At 48.7% G+C, this 15859-nt stretch overlaps 1 protein-coding gene across 2 annotated transcripts in view; it reads left to right on the top strand.

Moving 5' to 3' along the window:
* LOC135114775 (uncharacterized) overlaps nt 1-2275 on the top strand; it is a 34259-nt gene extending 31984 nt beyond the window's left edge. For both annotated transcript variants that reach the window (XR_010275671.1, XR_010275670.1), the window contains exon 5: nt 1614-2275. The gene's annotated coding sequence lies outside the window, so the exon portion shown is untranslated. The remainder of the gene's footprint in view (nt 1-1613) is intronic.
* Nucleotides 2276-15859: the final 13584 nt, after the last annotated feature.

Here is a 15859-nt window from a genome sequence, read left to right as displayed (position 1 = left end):
GAAAGAAAGTAAAAACAACAAAAAAAGAAAGGAAAGTAAGCTCAGAAAACAGGTCAGTGAAAATAAAGAACTTATGGAGAAAGATAAAGAAAGAAAGATACAGACAGAGACAGAGAAGCGGAAATGTGTGCTCATGCAATAGGAAAGAAAGGAAGAACGTTCATTAACACAGAAATGGAGTTGGATTTACCAGAGTGGGTCTATATAATTAACTTGACTTCACAGCTGTCAGGAAACGAAACCCAGGAGAGGAAGCTTACTGTGTCGCCATGCACTGTTTACACACACACACACACACACACACACACACACACACACACACACAGTAAACATCAAATATCCGGTATTGCTATAAGGTTCTAAATTACATCCACATTCAACCTGACGCCCTTCCTCGCCCTAATCTACGTCCGCTCATCCACGCCTTCATCCTTCCGTAAATCCTGCTGTCCCCTTGCCCTCCTTCACCCCCTTTCATCCATCCTTCCTTCCTTCCGTTCCTTAAATTTTTCCCTCGTCTCACCTTTTGTTATCCTTTTCCAAATATCCTTCTTGCAGCTCCTATCCTTCCCTCTATCCTTCCTACCATCATTCCACCTTCCTTCCATCGTTCCATATATTTTTCCTCGCCTCATCCCCTTGCCATTCCTTTTCTACTTACATCTTTCAGCCTCACTTCCTTTCTTCTATCATCTCCCATCCTTCCTTGTTTAATGTTCTTTCATCATCTTTCCTTCTTCTGCCTCTTTTCTCTTCACCCTTTCTTTTTCTATTCCCTCTTTTCTTTCCATCTCCTTCCCCTCTATTCATTCCTCCTTCCCTTTCCATCGTTCTCTCCTTACATACCTCTTTTCATCTTTCATTATTCCTCCTTTCCTTCTTATTATCTATCCCCTTCTTCACCTCTTTCCTTCCCTTCCTATTGACGTTCTTCCATTTCCCTCCCAGTATCCTCCCCTTCCCTCCGCCCCTTCTGTCTTCCCCTCACATGACGCAAGACTCATTATCGCGTACTCAAGACTGGAGGGGCGACGCTTGAATGGCCTTGGAGGAGGAGGAGGAGAAGGATGTGGGGGAAGAGGAGGAGGAGGAGGAGTTTAATGTAGTCTTCTGAATTCGTTAAGAAAGGGTTTAGGAGGGAGAGGTGAGTGAGAGGGGAGTGTTTTGCCTTGACTCTTCGTGCCCGACCGTGCCTCGCCGTGCCTACGTAGCCTTCAGGTAACGGTGGGGGCGTGCGTGTAGGTGCGAAGGTTGTGGAGAGGTGTTGGGGGGGGGGGGTTACCTGTCCGTGCTACCTCTCGCTCCCCCCCTCTCCCCAACCCACCCCGGTTCTTGTAATGTTATGGTCCGTTTTCTGATAGTCACGTTTTCTGTCATTCAATGGAGGGCTTTTTGTGTGGGTAACTCCATTATTTCGTGATTATTGTGGTAAGGGAAGAGGGATTTGTGGTGGTGTTTCTGGTGCCTTTTGGGGAGGGTTTTGATGTTTCTATCTTTTGTGTATGTTTTTTTTTTTCTTTTTTTCTTTTTTTTTTCTTGCATGTGTTCGTGTCGCCCTTTTTTTTTTGCGTGTGCGTGTGTTGGTGTTATTTCACGTGTGTCTTGCCTTCCAGTTGGCCTCACAGTGAAGGGACGAGAAGCACTCACGAGGGCATAGCTTGTGTCGGGTCAGAGTTGAGATCAGTGTTTGAGTCGCTCACGAACCAACAACGCCTGCATGCCTGCCCTCCGCCCCCTCCCCCCCGTAGGACAGTACTAGTAGACAACCTCGCCTGTGTGTCGTGCCAGTGATAAAGAGACACAGAGACCTAGTTACGTAAGAAATAGAAAAAAAAAAAAGATTGTAAGACTCAAGCATCACCCTACGTAGAAGATTGCACCCGCCCTCACCCACCCTCACCCCACCCTCCCGCACCCATCCCCGTGTGCTCAGTAGACAAGTTAAGGTCCCCAGGAAAGTGACGAGAGCACAGTAACAAGGAAAGGAACACGCCCTGCCGCAGTGCCTCCCGCTCCTCTCGTCTCGTACACCCGCCTGGCAGCCTCGTGTCTGTCCTGTCTGTGTGTGTGTCCCGAGGCGAGAAGAACGCCGAGAGGGGGAAAAAAAGGCGTGATAAACTTAAGTGTTGATTACAAGCCCAGAACTGTGAAGCGGAGCCGTGTGTGTGTCTGTGTGTGTGTGCCGTCACCGCCCGTCTTTCCCGCCGTGGGAAGATGAGCGCTGAGTGACTCTGGGAACACCGTCCATTTCGTGTGTGCGCCGACGAGTTACGATGGTGGTGGAGGACGTGGGAGTTGGAGGGCGGGGCGTGGTGGGGGCGGCGGCGGTGGTGGTGGTGAGCAGTAGTGGTGGTGGGGAGAGTGTGATGGTGGTGACCCCCGCCAGCCCCCCTCCCCAGCACCGCCGCAAGTCCCCCCGTGCGGGCCTGGGTCAGCGTCTGCGGGAGTCCGTGCTGAGTCCCTCGGGGCTGAGGCGCCGCGACAGCCTGGCCCTCCTGAAGCAGCCCCTCGTGGCCTCCCTGCTGGTGGCCGGCCGCAGGGTGACGCGCTCCAGGAGTGTGAGCAAGGTAGGTCCCCTTCCTCACACACATACACACACACACACACACACACGAGAGAGAGAGAGAGAGAGAGAGAGAGAGAGAGAGAGAGAGAGAGAGAGAGAGAGAGGAGAGAGAGAGAGAGAGAGTAAAAGTAATAACCCCAGACACGCTTGCCATCTTCAGCCACAAAGAGAAAACGAGTAGCAGGAACAGACTGTGATCTGCCGGAAGCCAGTCAGGCAGGTCGTCAGCCTCCCTGCTTCCCTCACGCCTTCAGGAGGGAGACCTCTTCTTCCCCTTCCACCCAGCATCCCCTAGCTTAACCTTCCCCGTCAGGCAGTGAAGGTGCTCCATGCCCCCTTCAGTAATACCCACCATTCTTTCCCTTCATTAGACACTCCCCTCATTCCATCTCTGTATTTATCTTGCCATGAAGTTGCGCGCTTTCCCATCCCCTTATTAACAGGAGAGGTGCCCTTTCCTCCTATCTCTTACCCCCCACTTCCCCTCATGGGCACCGTACCATCCTTTCCCTCGTAGATGCACCGCTTATAGGCCTTGAACTAGGAGAACTGCTCGCCCCCTACCCTGACCCACATTCCTGACTCCTGACGCGGCACACACACACACACACACACACACACACACACACACACACACACACACACACACACACACACACACACACACACACACACACACAGTAGTAGCAGCATCAGACAAATAAGTGGTGAAGCAGAAACTAGAAATCAGGGAAAGCCGTGATTTTTTTTTTTTTTTTTTTTTCGGTTTCCACATAAATGTTGATCTGCCGCCGAGCAACTTTCACACACACACACACACACACACACACACACACACACACACACACACACACACACACACACACACACACACACACACACACACGTTTACACAGCCTGTCGCGTTTATCTCTTCTTGTGTACACATACGCCAAGGGACACAACTGGGTGGGGGGTGGGGGGTGGGAGAACGCAGAGAATGGGGGAGGGTGTGGTGAGGGAAGGGGAGGTTGTTCACTTGAGACAGAACAGATGGGCAGGCGACCCACTGACATGCCCTATTCCTCTCCCCCTGCCCTCCCTAGAACATCCCCCAATACCCCCAACCCAGCTCCCCAAGGTCTGTGTGTGTGTGTGTGTGTGTGTGTGTGTGTGTGTGTGTGTGTGTGTGTGTGTGTGTGTGTGTGTGTGTGTGTGTGTATATAGAAGAGAAACGTGATCGCACTTATATTACACACACACACACACACACACACACACACACACACACACACACACACACACACACACACACACACACCAGGCAAGAGAAGTATGTTGTTTGACTTTTTTTTTCATCCTTTTTCTTTGTATCTTTCTTTTTTGTTGTTTACCCTCTTGCCTTGTTCACAACTAACCAACAGTTCAAGTTTCTGCATACATAGTCATTGATTCTCTCTCTCTCTCTCTCTCTCTCTCCTCTCTCTCTCTCTCTCTCTCTCTCTCTCTCTCTCTCTCTCTCTCTCTCTCTCTCTCTCTCTCTCTCTCTCTCTCTCAGGAAACACAAGAGAACACAAAGAATTAACGTCTTGATGGGGGGTAAAGGAGTGGTGGTGGTAGTGGTGGTGGGGGTGGCAGTCAGTGAATGGGGGGCGCTGGCTTGAAGGAGTTGGGTTGGTAGGGAAAAAAAGCCAAGGACTACTGGGTTTGGATTGCCCGGTGCATGGGATTTGGTGGGGGAGGGAGGAGGGGGTTGTGGTCTTCGATGGAGGTGTTGGGGCTGGTTGGAGGGGTGGGTAGGGGGTAGATCAGGACTGCCCACTCTTACAACACCTCCAGGTTCATGTATGTGTGTTTGTTTGTATGTATGAACGTGTGTTCGTGTGTGTTTTTGTAAGCGTGTCTTCAGGTATACATGCACCTGCCCCTGAGTGTGTGTGTGTACGTATTTACGTAGCTACGTTTCTTCTGCACTAGTAAATTCCTCCACTTCCTTCTCTTTCAACTGTGTTATTTTCCTACTTCTTTCTTATCTCTTTTTCCTGTTGTTCTTACCTCCTCCTTTCATTACTCCGTGTGCTCCTCCTCTCACTACTACTACTACTACTACTTCTGCAGTAATAACCTTGAGCTTGCATTAGGAAAATACACACAACCACATTATGTATGCCCCCGTGCGTGTTGTGTTCGCCAAGGCAGAGAGGGAGTTAGGGAAGTGGGGGACTGGCAGCCTCGGATGGGACGGGTTGTGGACGAGTGTTCTGCTGTGTAGCAAACGTGTTTCAGATCTCGTTTGGGGGTTACAAGAAGTGTAGATGTTTGCGTGGGTTAGATATGGTTATGTGACGGGTTCAGAGAGAGAGAGAGCGCGGGGGTGGGGTACAGGGTAGGGGGCACGTGTCACTGCCTCCCCCCGTAGCCTGCGGTCGGGGTCCTCAAGGGCATCCCTCTCCCCTGCTCGGCTGAGACGCGGGTCCTTCACGGCGTCAAGAGCAGTGCGGGGCGAAGCGAGGCAGCGGCGTGTGCCTCGGGAGCCCAGTGCAGGGCGTGGCCGCGAGACGAGAGCAGTGATTACCGCGCCGTGTGCCAGGCAGGACAAGGGCGGCGTGCTGTGGTGCTGTGGTGCTGTGGTGCAGATTAAGGCGTGTGGTGCTCTGTCGTGATAGACTCCAGGTGCTTCTTGGAAAGTCCAGATCACGTGTTCTCGGCCGCACCACCTGATCCCCGCGTGCTCCCCAAGGGCCGCCCATTAAGTGCACAGACAGGTGTTGCCGCAGGTGTGTGTCCTGCACCACCACCACCACCACCACCATGCCTGCCAAGATGCGGGCCACACAGGTGCTTAATCTCATGACGGGTGCTGTGCGGGCGCGTCTCCACAGACACACGGGCGGGGGTGTTCTACCGCGAGGGCGCTCTGCTGGTGGAGGACGATGCCCTGGACATGTCAGAGATCGAGGAAGCGCTGGAGGTGACGGAGGACAGCGTGAACGAGGAGGAGGACACGCGAGACAAAGGATTGCGGAAGAGTCGTAATGTTAGTATCCGAGGAAGGATGTGGTGAAGGATGCTGAGGTTTGGGGAAGCAATAAGTGTTTATCCTCGGCACTCAGCACTCAGCATCTGTGTTGTGGCTGCTGGGAGGTCCCTCAGTGCGTCCTTCTGTCACCTTCAATGTAAGGGAGTAATATCAAACCGGTCAGTCCCCCTTTTTTTTATCTCTTCTTATTTTTACTCACCGAAGTGGATGTGGGTGGCGGTGTTGTATTGTGGTGAAGAGGCCACTTGTGCTCTCCTGTCACGTCTGAAGGAGGTGGAGGGGAAGTCCTGCATTCCTGAAGGTGCAGGTGTCGGGGGCTATGCAGAGGTTCGCCAGTGTAAGTGGAGACCTCGATGCAAATGATCCCGAAGGAGGTACAATTCCAAGGGTCACGATGTTGATTATGATGATGTGTTTGTGATGCTTGTGGTGTGAGTATGTGAGGTGGTGATGGTGATGATGTGAAAATGGAAGGTGGTGATGGTGGTGGTGTGAGCATGTGAGGTAGTGATGGTGATGGTCTGAGTATGTGAGCTGATGATGTGAGTATGTAAGGTGGTGATGGTGGTGAGGCTAAGTTATGTATTCTCACGCCAGACAGGTGAGAGGGAAGTGTACGGGTGTTGGTGGCAGCGGTGGTGGGTGGTGGTGGTGGGTGGTGTTGCAACTCCTCAAGGTGGTGATGTTGAGGTGGTGTTACGAGTTTTGAGTTAGTGCGAGTAATGTTCCACTGAAGTTACGAGGTTTCTGGACAGTGGTGGTGGCGACGGTGGTGGTGGAGACTGGTTGGGGTTAGTGGCAGCGTAGAGGTTGGCCTTGGGGTTGGGGGCTGGTGGGGGAAGGGTTAGTGATGACGGTGATAGGGGTTGGCCTTCGCGTTGGGGGGTTGGGGAAGGGTAGGTGGCAGTAGAGGTCTTAAAGTACAGTCTTTGGAGTACCTAAGGGCGTGAATTGCTTCCTACTATGATTGTGAAACGTTTCTGGCTAAGACTGGAGAACCGCTCTTGTTGTTGTTGTTGTTGCTGTCGGGCTGCAGTGCTCGCCTCAAGTTAAGATGATGATAATGCGTCTTCTGCGGTGGGGAGGAGGAATTGTGCTGCGTGGGAGGTGGGAGGGATCGGTGGAGGTAACAGCGGAGAGCTTCCTACATTACACGTTATAGCTGGTGTTCCTGGGTGGCGGTGGTGAAGGTGGTGGTGGCGGTGGTGGTGGTGGTGGTGGTCCAGTTCACCATGACCTAATCCACTCGTTCCTCCTCCTCCTCCTCCTCCTCCTCCTCCTCCTCCTCCTCCTCCTCCTCCTCCTCCTCCTCCTCCTCCTCCTCCTCCTCCTCATATTTCATGCCTCCTTTCCTTCTTTCCTTTCTTCTCTCCTTCAGTCTCCTCACTTCTTTATTTCTCTTTCTCCTTCCACTTTTCATCCGCCTTCTCTTCCTCCTCCGCCTCCTCATTGCCCTCCCTCACTCCTCCTCCCTCCTCTTATCACCACTTAATGTTTTTAATTCCTTCCTCTTGCTTTCCCCCAATCCTCTCTTGTCTTCTTTCCCTTCTTTCTTCTTTAATATCCGTGCAGTCCCTCCTCCTCCTCCTCCTCCTCCTCCTCCTCCTCCTCCTCCTCCTCCTCCTCCTCCTCCTCCTCCTCCTCCTCTTCCTGCGCCACCTTCACCATTTAAGCAAGTGGACACCTACACACACACACACACACACACACACACACACACACACACACACACACACACACACACACACACACACACACACACACACACACACACACTGACCTTTCCCTCCCATGTCAGGTCACAGATGGCTTTTATCACTTCTGGACATTTGATCCCCTGCTGCCTGACTTCACTGGAGACTTCTTGACCCGATACGACCTTGACCTGACTTGACCTCCCTCTCTCTCTCTCTCTCTCTCTCTCTCTCTCTCTCTCTCTCTCTCTCTCTCTCTCTCTCTCTCTCTCTCTCTCTCTCTCTCTCTCTCTCTCTCTCTCTCTCTCTCTCTCTCTCTCTCTCTCTCTCTCCTCTCTCTCTCGAAGGGACACGTGATACTGATGTTGCTGCTTCATAAATAAATAAGTGAATGAATGAAACAAAACAAACAATTTCTCTCTCTCTCTCTCTCTCTCTCTCTCTCTCCTCTCTCTCTCTCTCTCTCTCTCTCTCTCTCTCTCTCTCTCTCTCTCTCTCTCTCTCTCTCTCTCTCTCTCCCATATTTTACTCTACCTTCTTTTTCTTATCTTTCCTTCCTTCCTTCCTTCCTTCCTTCCTTCCTTCCTTCCTTCCTTCCTTCCTTCCTTCCTTCCTTCCTTCCTTCCTTCCCTCCCTCCCGTTCGTCCTTCCCTTCTTCCTTAGTGTTCTATAATGATAATGGTAATAATAATAATAATAATAATAATAATAATAATAATAATAATAATAGTTATATTCCAGCATCAGAGACATCTTACATTAATGAACGGAGGAAAAAAAAAACAAGAACTATGAACTACACTACATACCACTGTCTATGTCACACAAACACACACACACACCACACACACACACGCGCACGGACCGGTACAGACTCAGACCGGTACAGACTCAGTGCGATTCCCACCATGGTGCGAGCCATCAATCGATAGTATTTCCCTCCTAGATTAGTCTTACCGTTAGGATTAATGTTAAGTTTTTCCCCATCCCCTATGTACATTTTCAGTTTGTCAACTGCCTAAATTATAAACCGTTTATTATTATTATTATTATTATTATTACACACACGGCCCACATAGTGAAAGACTAGTATATTTTTTTTATTGAAGTCGTAACGGCAAGTAATGCACCGTTGAATTACTGTAAACTGTGGTGTGTGTGTGTGGTGTGTGTGTGTGTGTGTGTGTGTGTGTGTGTGTGTGTGTGTGTGTGTGTGTGTGTGTGTGTGTGTGTGTGTGTGTGGCCTAGTGACTGAGTGGCCGGACGAGGTGAACTGAGTAACATAGACCATCTGCGCACGCACACACACACACACACACACACACACACACACACACACACACACACACACACACACACACACACACACTTGCCTCGCCTGTGTATTTGTGTTAGCTGTGTTTTAAGCCTTGTGGAGCGCTTCTTAAAAATATTACTTGTTTTCCTCTTTCTTTCTATCTTTATTTTTATCTTTTTCTTCTGTTTCTCCTTTCCTTGCATTTGTTATTTACATTCCTTCACAATTGTCGCTTCCCACTGCTACTACTACTACTACTACTACTACTACTACTACTACTACTACTACTACTACTACTACTACTACTGTTTGAATACTATTGTTTCTGCTGCGTAAAATGGCTACCACTTCTATTAATACACACACACACACACACACACACACACACACACACACACACACACACACACACACACACACACACACACACACACACGTACTTTTATCAACTTACTTCCGCTTTTCTTTCACTATCACCTCCTCCTCCTCCTCCTCCTCCTCCTCCTCCTCCTCCTCCTCCTCCTCCTCCTCCTCCTCCTCCTCCTCCTCCTCCTCCTCCTCCTCCCTTTTTCCCCTCTTTTTCCTTCATTGACATTAACGTGGCACCTCTCGGGTACTAACAGTGATTTGAGGGAACAAAACAACACACACACACACACAACTCTGTCCAAGACCTTTTAACGTAGCACTGGTGGGCAGAGGGAGTGGGCTTGAGAGTAGGGGGGAGGAGAAGGTGTTACGTGGCTGGGATTGAGTGGGCAGGTAAGGAGAGGAGAGAGCTTGGGGAAGAGGGGGGGGTACGTGGAGGAGCGGAGGGGAGGAGGATGGGGGGGGTGGAATGAATTTCTCCAATCTGTCCCCGAAGTAATATGAGCGTTAGGTGAAGATCATGCCTTGTTAAACTCTCTCTCTCTCTCTCTCTCTCTCTCTCTCTCTCTCTCTCTCTCTCTCTCTCTCTCTCTCTCTCTCTCTCTCTCTCTCTCTCTCTCTCTCTCTCTATCGGTTACTGCGTATAAATATGGACTCCTCTATCGCGTGTTCCAACAGGAAGTGTGTGTGTGTGTGTGTGTGTGTTTCTAACTTCCGCCTAGGGAGAACCGAAACACAGGGAGTAGGAAGAGAGGAAGAGGAGAGCAGACAGAAAACAACGTAATAGGTTAGTGGAAGAGAGAGAGAGAGAGAGAGAGAGAGAGAGAGAGAGAGAGAGAGAGAGAGAGAGAGAGAGAGAGAGAGAGAGAGAGAGAGAGAACAAGTGTCGAGACTGCTGAGAGACGGAAGGGAAAAAAGGACGAACGGAGGTGAATTGAGGAAGGGAGAGGAGAGAGAGGAGGGGAGAGAAGAGGAAAAAGTCTTAATATAGTGAGTCTAGTGGTGAGGAGGAAGAAGCTCAGACAGTGGGGAGTGGGGAGGCAAAAAATGGGGTGTGGTGGCGGCAGTGAGGAAGCAGGAAGGAGGAACTGAAGTGGGAAGGAGGTTAGAGGAAGAAGAAAGGAGTACTGAATAGAAATAGGAAGAAATAAAGGAAGAGAGTGAAAGAAACGAAGAATAGGGTGGAGTTCTTGAATGAATGGGGGAGAGAGAGGGAGAGAGAGAGAGAGAGAGAGAGAGAGAGAGAGAGAGAGAGAGAGAGAGAGAGAGAGAGAGAGAGACATTATCTTCCAGCATGTGTGACACAAAGAAAAACAAGCATAAGAACAGCAAGAGAACAGGAAAGAGAGTGATAGGAAGAGAAGAAGGAAGAGAAAGATGATAAGGCTAAATAAAGTAATAAGATGATAGGAAGAGAAGAAGGAAGAGGAAGAAGATGATAAGGCTAAATAAGATATACCATTAACTGGAAAAGAGAGAAAGCTGAGAGAGAGAGAGAGAGAGAGAGAGAGAGAGAGAGAGAGAGAGAGAGAGAGAGAGAGAGAGAGAGAGAGAGAGAGAGAGAGAATTGCATACGAAACAAGAAAGAAACTTAATAAAAACACAAATAAGATGAAAAGAAAGGTAGTGCCAGAGAGAGAGAGAGAGAGAGAGAGAGAGAGAGAGAGAGATGAAAGTAGCCCGTAAAGTGACTGAAGGTGGCGGCAACGTCGGCGGCGGGGAAGCCCTTAGGGTAAGACTGGCCGTGGCCCTGGAAAGCGGTCAGCGTCAGGAGATGGAAGGAGAAAGTGTGTGTGTGTGTGTGTGTGTGTGTGTGTGTGTGTGTGTGTGTGTGTGGTAGGTCGTACTGTACGTTATCAGTTTCCGTTAGTGTTTATTTGCAGAGAGAGAAAGAGAAAGAAGAGAGAGAGAGAGAGAGAGAGAGAGAGAGAGAGAGAGAGAGAGAGAGAGAGAGAGAGAGAGAGAGAGAGAGAGAGAGAGAGAGAGAGAGAGGTCATGGTTTTTGGCATTTAATCTGTAGCTCAAAAACAATCTACTTTTATGTAGGGAAAAAAAAAATCCAACCACCATCATTGCCTCCGCCGCCGCACCACCACCACCACCACCACCACCACCACCACCACCACCACCACCACCACCACTACCACGACGTAACAGCGTGGACCAGTAACCTTAAAGAGAGAAAGAGATAGAGACAGAGAGAAGGCGGAGGGTTAAACACACACACACACACACACACACACACACACACAGACAGACACAGACACAGACACGCACGCACGCGCATACAATCACCCACCAAAAAGACAGTCACGGTAGCACGAACACACAAACATTCCCCCCCCCTCAACACACAAACACACTTCTATACACGAACCCACATCATTTCGTCGCCCTCCGCCACTCCTTTATAAAGCGAGGTGGTGAATACTACTCAGACTGCCACTGCCGCCCCTCCTCCGCCTTGACGCGTGTATAAGAACAAGAGAATGACTTAAAAATATAGTAACAGGGGGGCGTTTTTTGGGGGAGGGCTTTTCTTCATGGCTCTGGGTGGCGTCTAGACTCTCCTCCCCAACACATCTCTTTGTCTGTACGTTGACTTCCCTCCTCCATACACAGTGTCTCCCTCCCTTTGCCCTCTCCCGTCTCTCTCCCTCCTGTTTGTTTGTTTAACCTCCCCTTTCAAGGTACCCCCGTGTATGTGTGTGTGTGTGTGTGTGTGTGTGTGTGTGTGTGTGTGTAGGGGGAGGGTGGCCCAGTCACGTAGTGCATAATACACACACGTCCCATTTTCCTCCTATCCTCACCATTATGTAAATACTAACACATAATGACTTACACCTGCCCCATTACCTCCTCACCACCACTCATTCGCCATTAAGCAGTAACCTTCACTTGTTTATTTACCTGGCCATTCCGCACGTGAGGGAGGCGAGAGTCTTTGATCACCTGCGCTGCTCACTGAGGCGTGTGGAGACTCCAAGGGAAGCGCTCGGAAGGATTGAAGAAGGGCGGGAGAAAGGCTTGTTGCGGTCCTTCTGCCGCGAGGTTTTGCTGTGGCCGCGGGAACACAAGACTGGCGGTCACTTCGTGTGATTTCGACAGCTTGGTGGTGGAGGAGGATGGCGTGTGGTGCGTGTGGTGTGTGCGGTGTGGTCAGGGGAAGGGGCGAGGGTGAGTGTACTGCAGCAATGAGGGTTAGTGTTTTTGTGAGGGTTCTTGAAAAGGGGAGTTTGTTTTATTTTGAAGAGACTGATGTGGAATGTGGAAAGGTACTGGTATAGTGGGGAACAGGACCTATATTTGTGGGGTTCTTAGTTAAAAATAGGAGCTGCTTGTTGTGTTGAAAATGTGGATGTGGGGATGTGGGATGTGGAAAAGTACTGGTGTAGTGGAAGAACAGGGTCTATAGTGGTGTGGCGGTGGATGGTTTCTCTTTTAAAGTGGATGTTCATAGTATCTGAAAGGGTGTGGGCGTATAGAGGTGGAGCACTGTGATGTGGAATAGCTACTGAACTGTGGACTTTGATGTGGAAGTAGAAGGGTTTATGTCGGGAGGAGGATCTTTAAAAAGGGAATGTTTACAGTATCCACAGAGAGGTGAAGGTGGAGCAGTGAGGTGTGGAGGCGTTAGTGGATCGTCAACCGTGATATGAAAGTGGATGGGTCTATAAATGTGTGGAAGTGGATGTTATTCTCAACAAAGGGGTGCTTGCAGTATTTGAAAAGGTGTGGAGTTGCGTGGGTGGATTAGTGAAATGTGGGAGACATAGTGGATTATAAACCGTGATATGAAAGTGGAAGAATCTATAAATAAGTGTGAGAATGCATATTATTCTCAAAAAAGGTGTGTTTGCAGTAATTGAAAAGGTGTGAAAGTACGTGGGTGGACCAGTGAGATGTGAAGGCGTTAGTGGATCGTCAACCGTGATATGATAGTGGAGAGATCTATAAATATGGGAGGAAAGGGATATTCTCAAAAAAAAAATGTGTTTGCAGTATTTGAAAAGGTGTGGAGGTGCGTGGGTGGATCAGTGAAATGTGGAGATAATGGATCATGAACCGTGATATGAAAGTGGATAGGTCTATAAATATGTGAGGGATTGGATGTTATTCTCGAAAAAAAAATGTATGTTTGTAGTATTTGAAAAGGTGTGGAGTTGCGTGGGTGGATCAGTGAAATGTGAGTTAGTTAGTGGATCGTGCAGTGTGATGTGGCAACGGGCAGCATTATACAAGTCCACGTAGGAAGCGTCCACTGTCACCTATCACCTTTCCATTCTGTCTACGCATTTGCTTTAGTCTGTTCCCTCCAACTTTTCACTAACTTCCACCCTTCATCCGCTCCCATCCTCTCCCACACGCATTATTCCACGTCCCCTCATCTCCGTCCCTCACCTGTTCCCTCCTCCTTAATCACCATCTCACCTTTATCATTTACCACAATCCTTCATCCTCACTCGGATCCAACCTTAGCATCCTAGCATATGTCCTTCACTCCAGCACTCCAGGACGTAATAAGACAGGTGTGCAGTGACCTCCGCCACACACCTGTTGAATCCTCCCCGCACACCCCCACTCTTTACACATCTGTCTGGCGTCCTTCACTGAATGACTGACTACGTATTGACATAGTAGTTATTCCGCCTCACTTCAGGGAATCTACTTTTACCGGAGACTTTAATATACCGACACGAGTTTGGGAGGGGGAGGGGATAGGGGAGTTTTGCATTTTTACTCACCTGCAGGAGGAAGTGCTCATGTGAGGCCGTTACCGAGTGGGAAATGTCAGCCCGCGTGTAATTATGAACTTGTGTTTGGGGACATAGCTCGCGAAAATGATAAATGTTGCTGCTCCCTGACGTACGAGTAGCATAAAGGGGAAGTGCGTGAATGATTCCCACCTGCCTCACCTGTACACGCTCACCTGCACACGGGAATAATATGTAAAAATACTCGCATTCACCTCGCGCATTCGTGTGAGGGAGAGAAATTCACTGTTATCAGGGGTTAAGTAAATGAGGGCGGGTTTACCTGTTGCCTCACCTGTGTAGAGTAATTACTAAGCCCTGATTCTTTCTGAAGAGTTGCAGGTGTGGTGTATAAATGCTGCTGAGGTGAGACTGGGAGACTGTGATGCGATTGTGAAGAGGGAGCAAGTGGCATTTTGTCTTGTGTGTGTGTGTGTGTGTGTGTGTGTGTGTGTGTGTGTGTGTGTGTGTGTGTGTGTGTGTGTGTGTGTGTGTGTGTGTGTGCGTGTTTGTGTGTGTGTGTCATTACGGAAGCGGCGACAACACACCGCACGGTACGTACCATCTCTCTTAAACGTAATTTCAACACCGCTATGTGCAACTCTAATGAACCTTTACCGGCCCGGCGTTGGGGGGAGGGAGGAGGGAGGAAGGGAAGGAAGGTTGTTTTTGTGTGTCTGAGGTTAAAGAAGGAGAGGGAGGGAAGAGGTATGGGAGGAAGGTATGGGACGGACGGGAAATGGGAGTAAAAAGAACGAATGAAGAATGTAAGATATGGGAAGGAAAGGAAAGGTAGAAAAATAAAGAAGGAGGAAAAAAGAAGAATAAAGGCAATGAAGAGAAAAGAAATGAGGCGAAAAGAATAAGGAAATATGAACGGAGAATGAATAATTGAGAGAGAAAAAAAGGAAAGAAAGGAACCAAGAAAATGTAAACCAGAGAGAGAGAGAGAGAGAGAGAGAGAGAGGGGGGGAGAGAGGGAGGGAGAGTAGATACACAATAGAAACTAGAACACAAGAGACAGACCCACGTGCGTACAAACAAAGAAAGAGAGCGAAACAAGAGAATCTGCGTGTATTCTTTATTCGTCTTTACATTTACTCATTTTCAAATAACCTTGGAACGCAGCGGAAGGAGAACATGAAAGGGAGGAAGTAGAAAAGTTTGAAAGCGCTTTTTGTCTTCTTCGTTACCATTATCACTGTTCATCATCTTCTCCGTCTTCTCCTTCTTCGTCATCGTCGTCCTTGTTGTCATCATTCCTCTTCTTAAGACTTACTGTACGAAAATGTCCAGTATTGGTGTAGTATTTTTATCATAATCTTCGTAATCATCTCCTCCTCCTCCTCCTCCTCCTCCTCCTCCTCCTCCTCCTCCTCCTCCTCCTCCTCCCTGCTCCCCTCATCTTAATCATTTCTATTTGCTGTTCTGTCTTTAATATTCCTTCGTCTCGTAATTTACCTTCATCCAAGTATGCAACCCTTTCACACACCTGGAGGCTAATCCCGCTTACTCCCTGGCCGCGCGTATCGTCCAGGTGTTTTTCTCATCAATGGGAATCACACTTACCTGAGTTACCTGCTGTATATTCCATTTGCCAGGTAATTAGCCCGGTTGTAATTACCTGTCACTTGTTAGATGTCTCTGTTTCCTCGTGTATCTGTTTGTCTATCTGTTTATCTGTCTCTCTGTTTATCTATATCTATATGTATATTTATGTGTATGTGTCTGTGGGATTTACCATCTCTTAATCGATTTCTGTCTGTCTTTCCTTCATTCTGCCTATTTGTCAGTCTGTGTGTCTGTCTACCTATCCACTTATCTATCTGTGTATCTGTTCTTTTTATGTAAGAGGGCCACTGGCTAAGGGCAACAAAAATTTGAATAAAAAAAAAAAAGGCCCACTGAAATGCCAGTTCCCAGAGCAACGCCAGTTTATCCATCTATCCATCTATCTATCTATCTATCTATCTATTTATTTATTCATCTTCCAACCTATCTATTTTACCTGTCTGTCGTTTATCCATCAACATCTGTATATCTCACCAACAAACGTCAGATGGACAGATATACGTATTTCACAACTGAACAAAAAAGGCGACAAAGGGAACTGACGTGTACTCTTGGAAGATTTACGAGTATGAGTGTATATCGGGGGAG

This window comes from Scylla paramamosain, chromosome 28, assembly GCF_035594125.1.
Source record: "Scylla paramamosain isolate STU-SP2022 chromosome 28, ASM3559412v1, whole genome shotgun sequence".
Taxonomy (NCBI): domain Eukaryota; kingdom Metazoa; phylum Arthropoda; class Malacostraca; order Decapoda; family Portunidae; genus Scylla; species Scylla paramamosain.
This window is presented reverse-complemented; position numbering and strand designations above follow the sequence as displayed.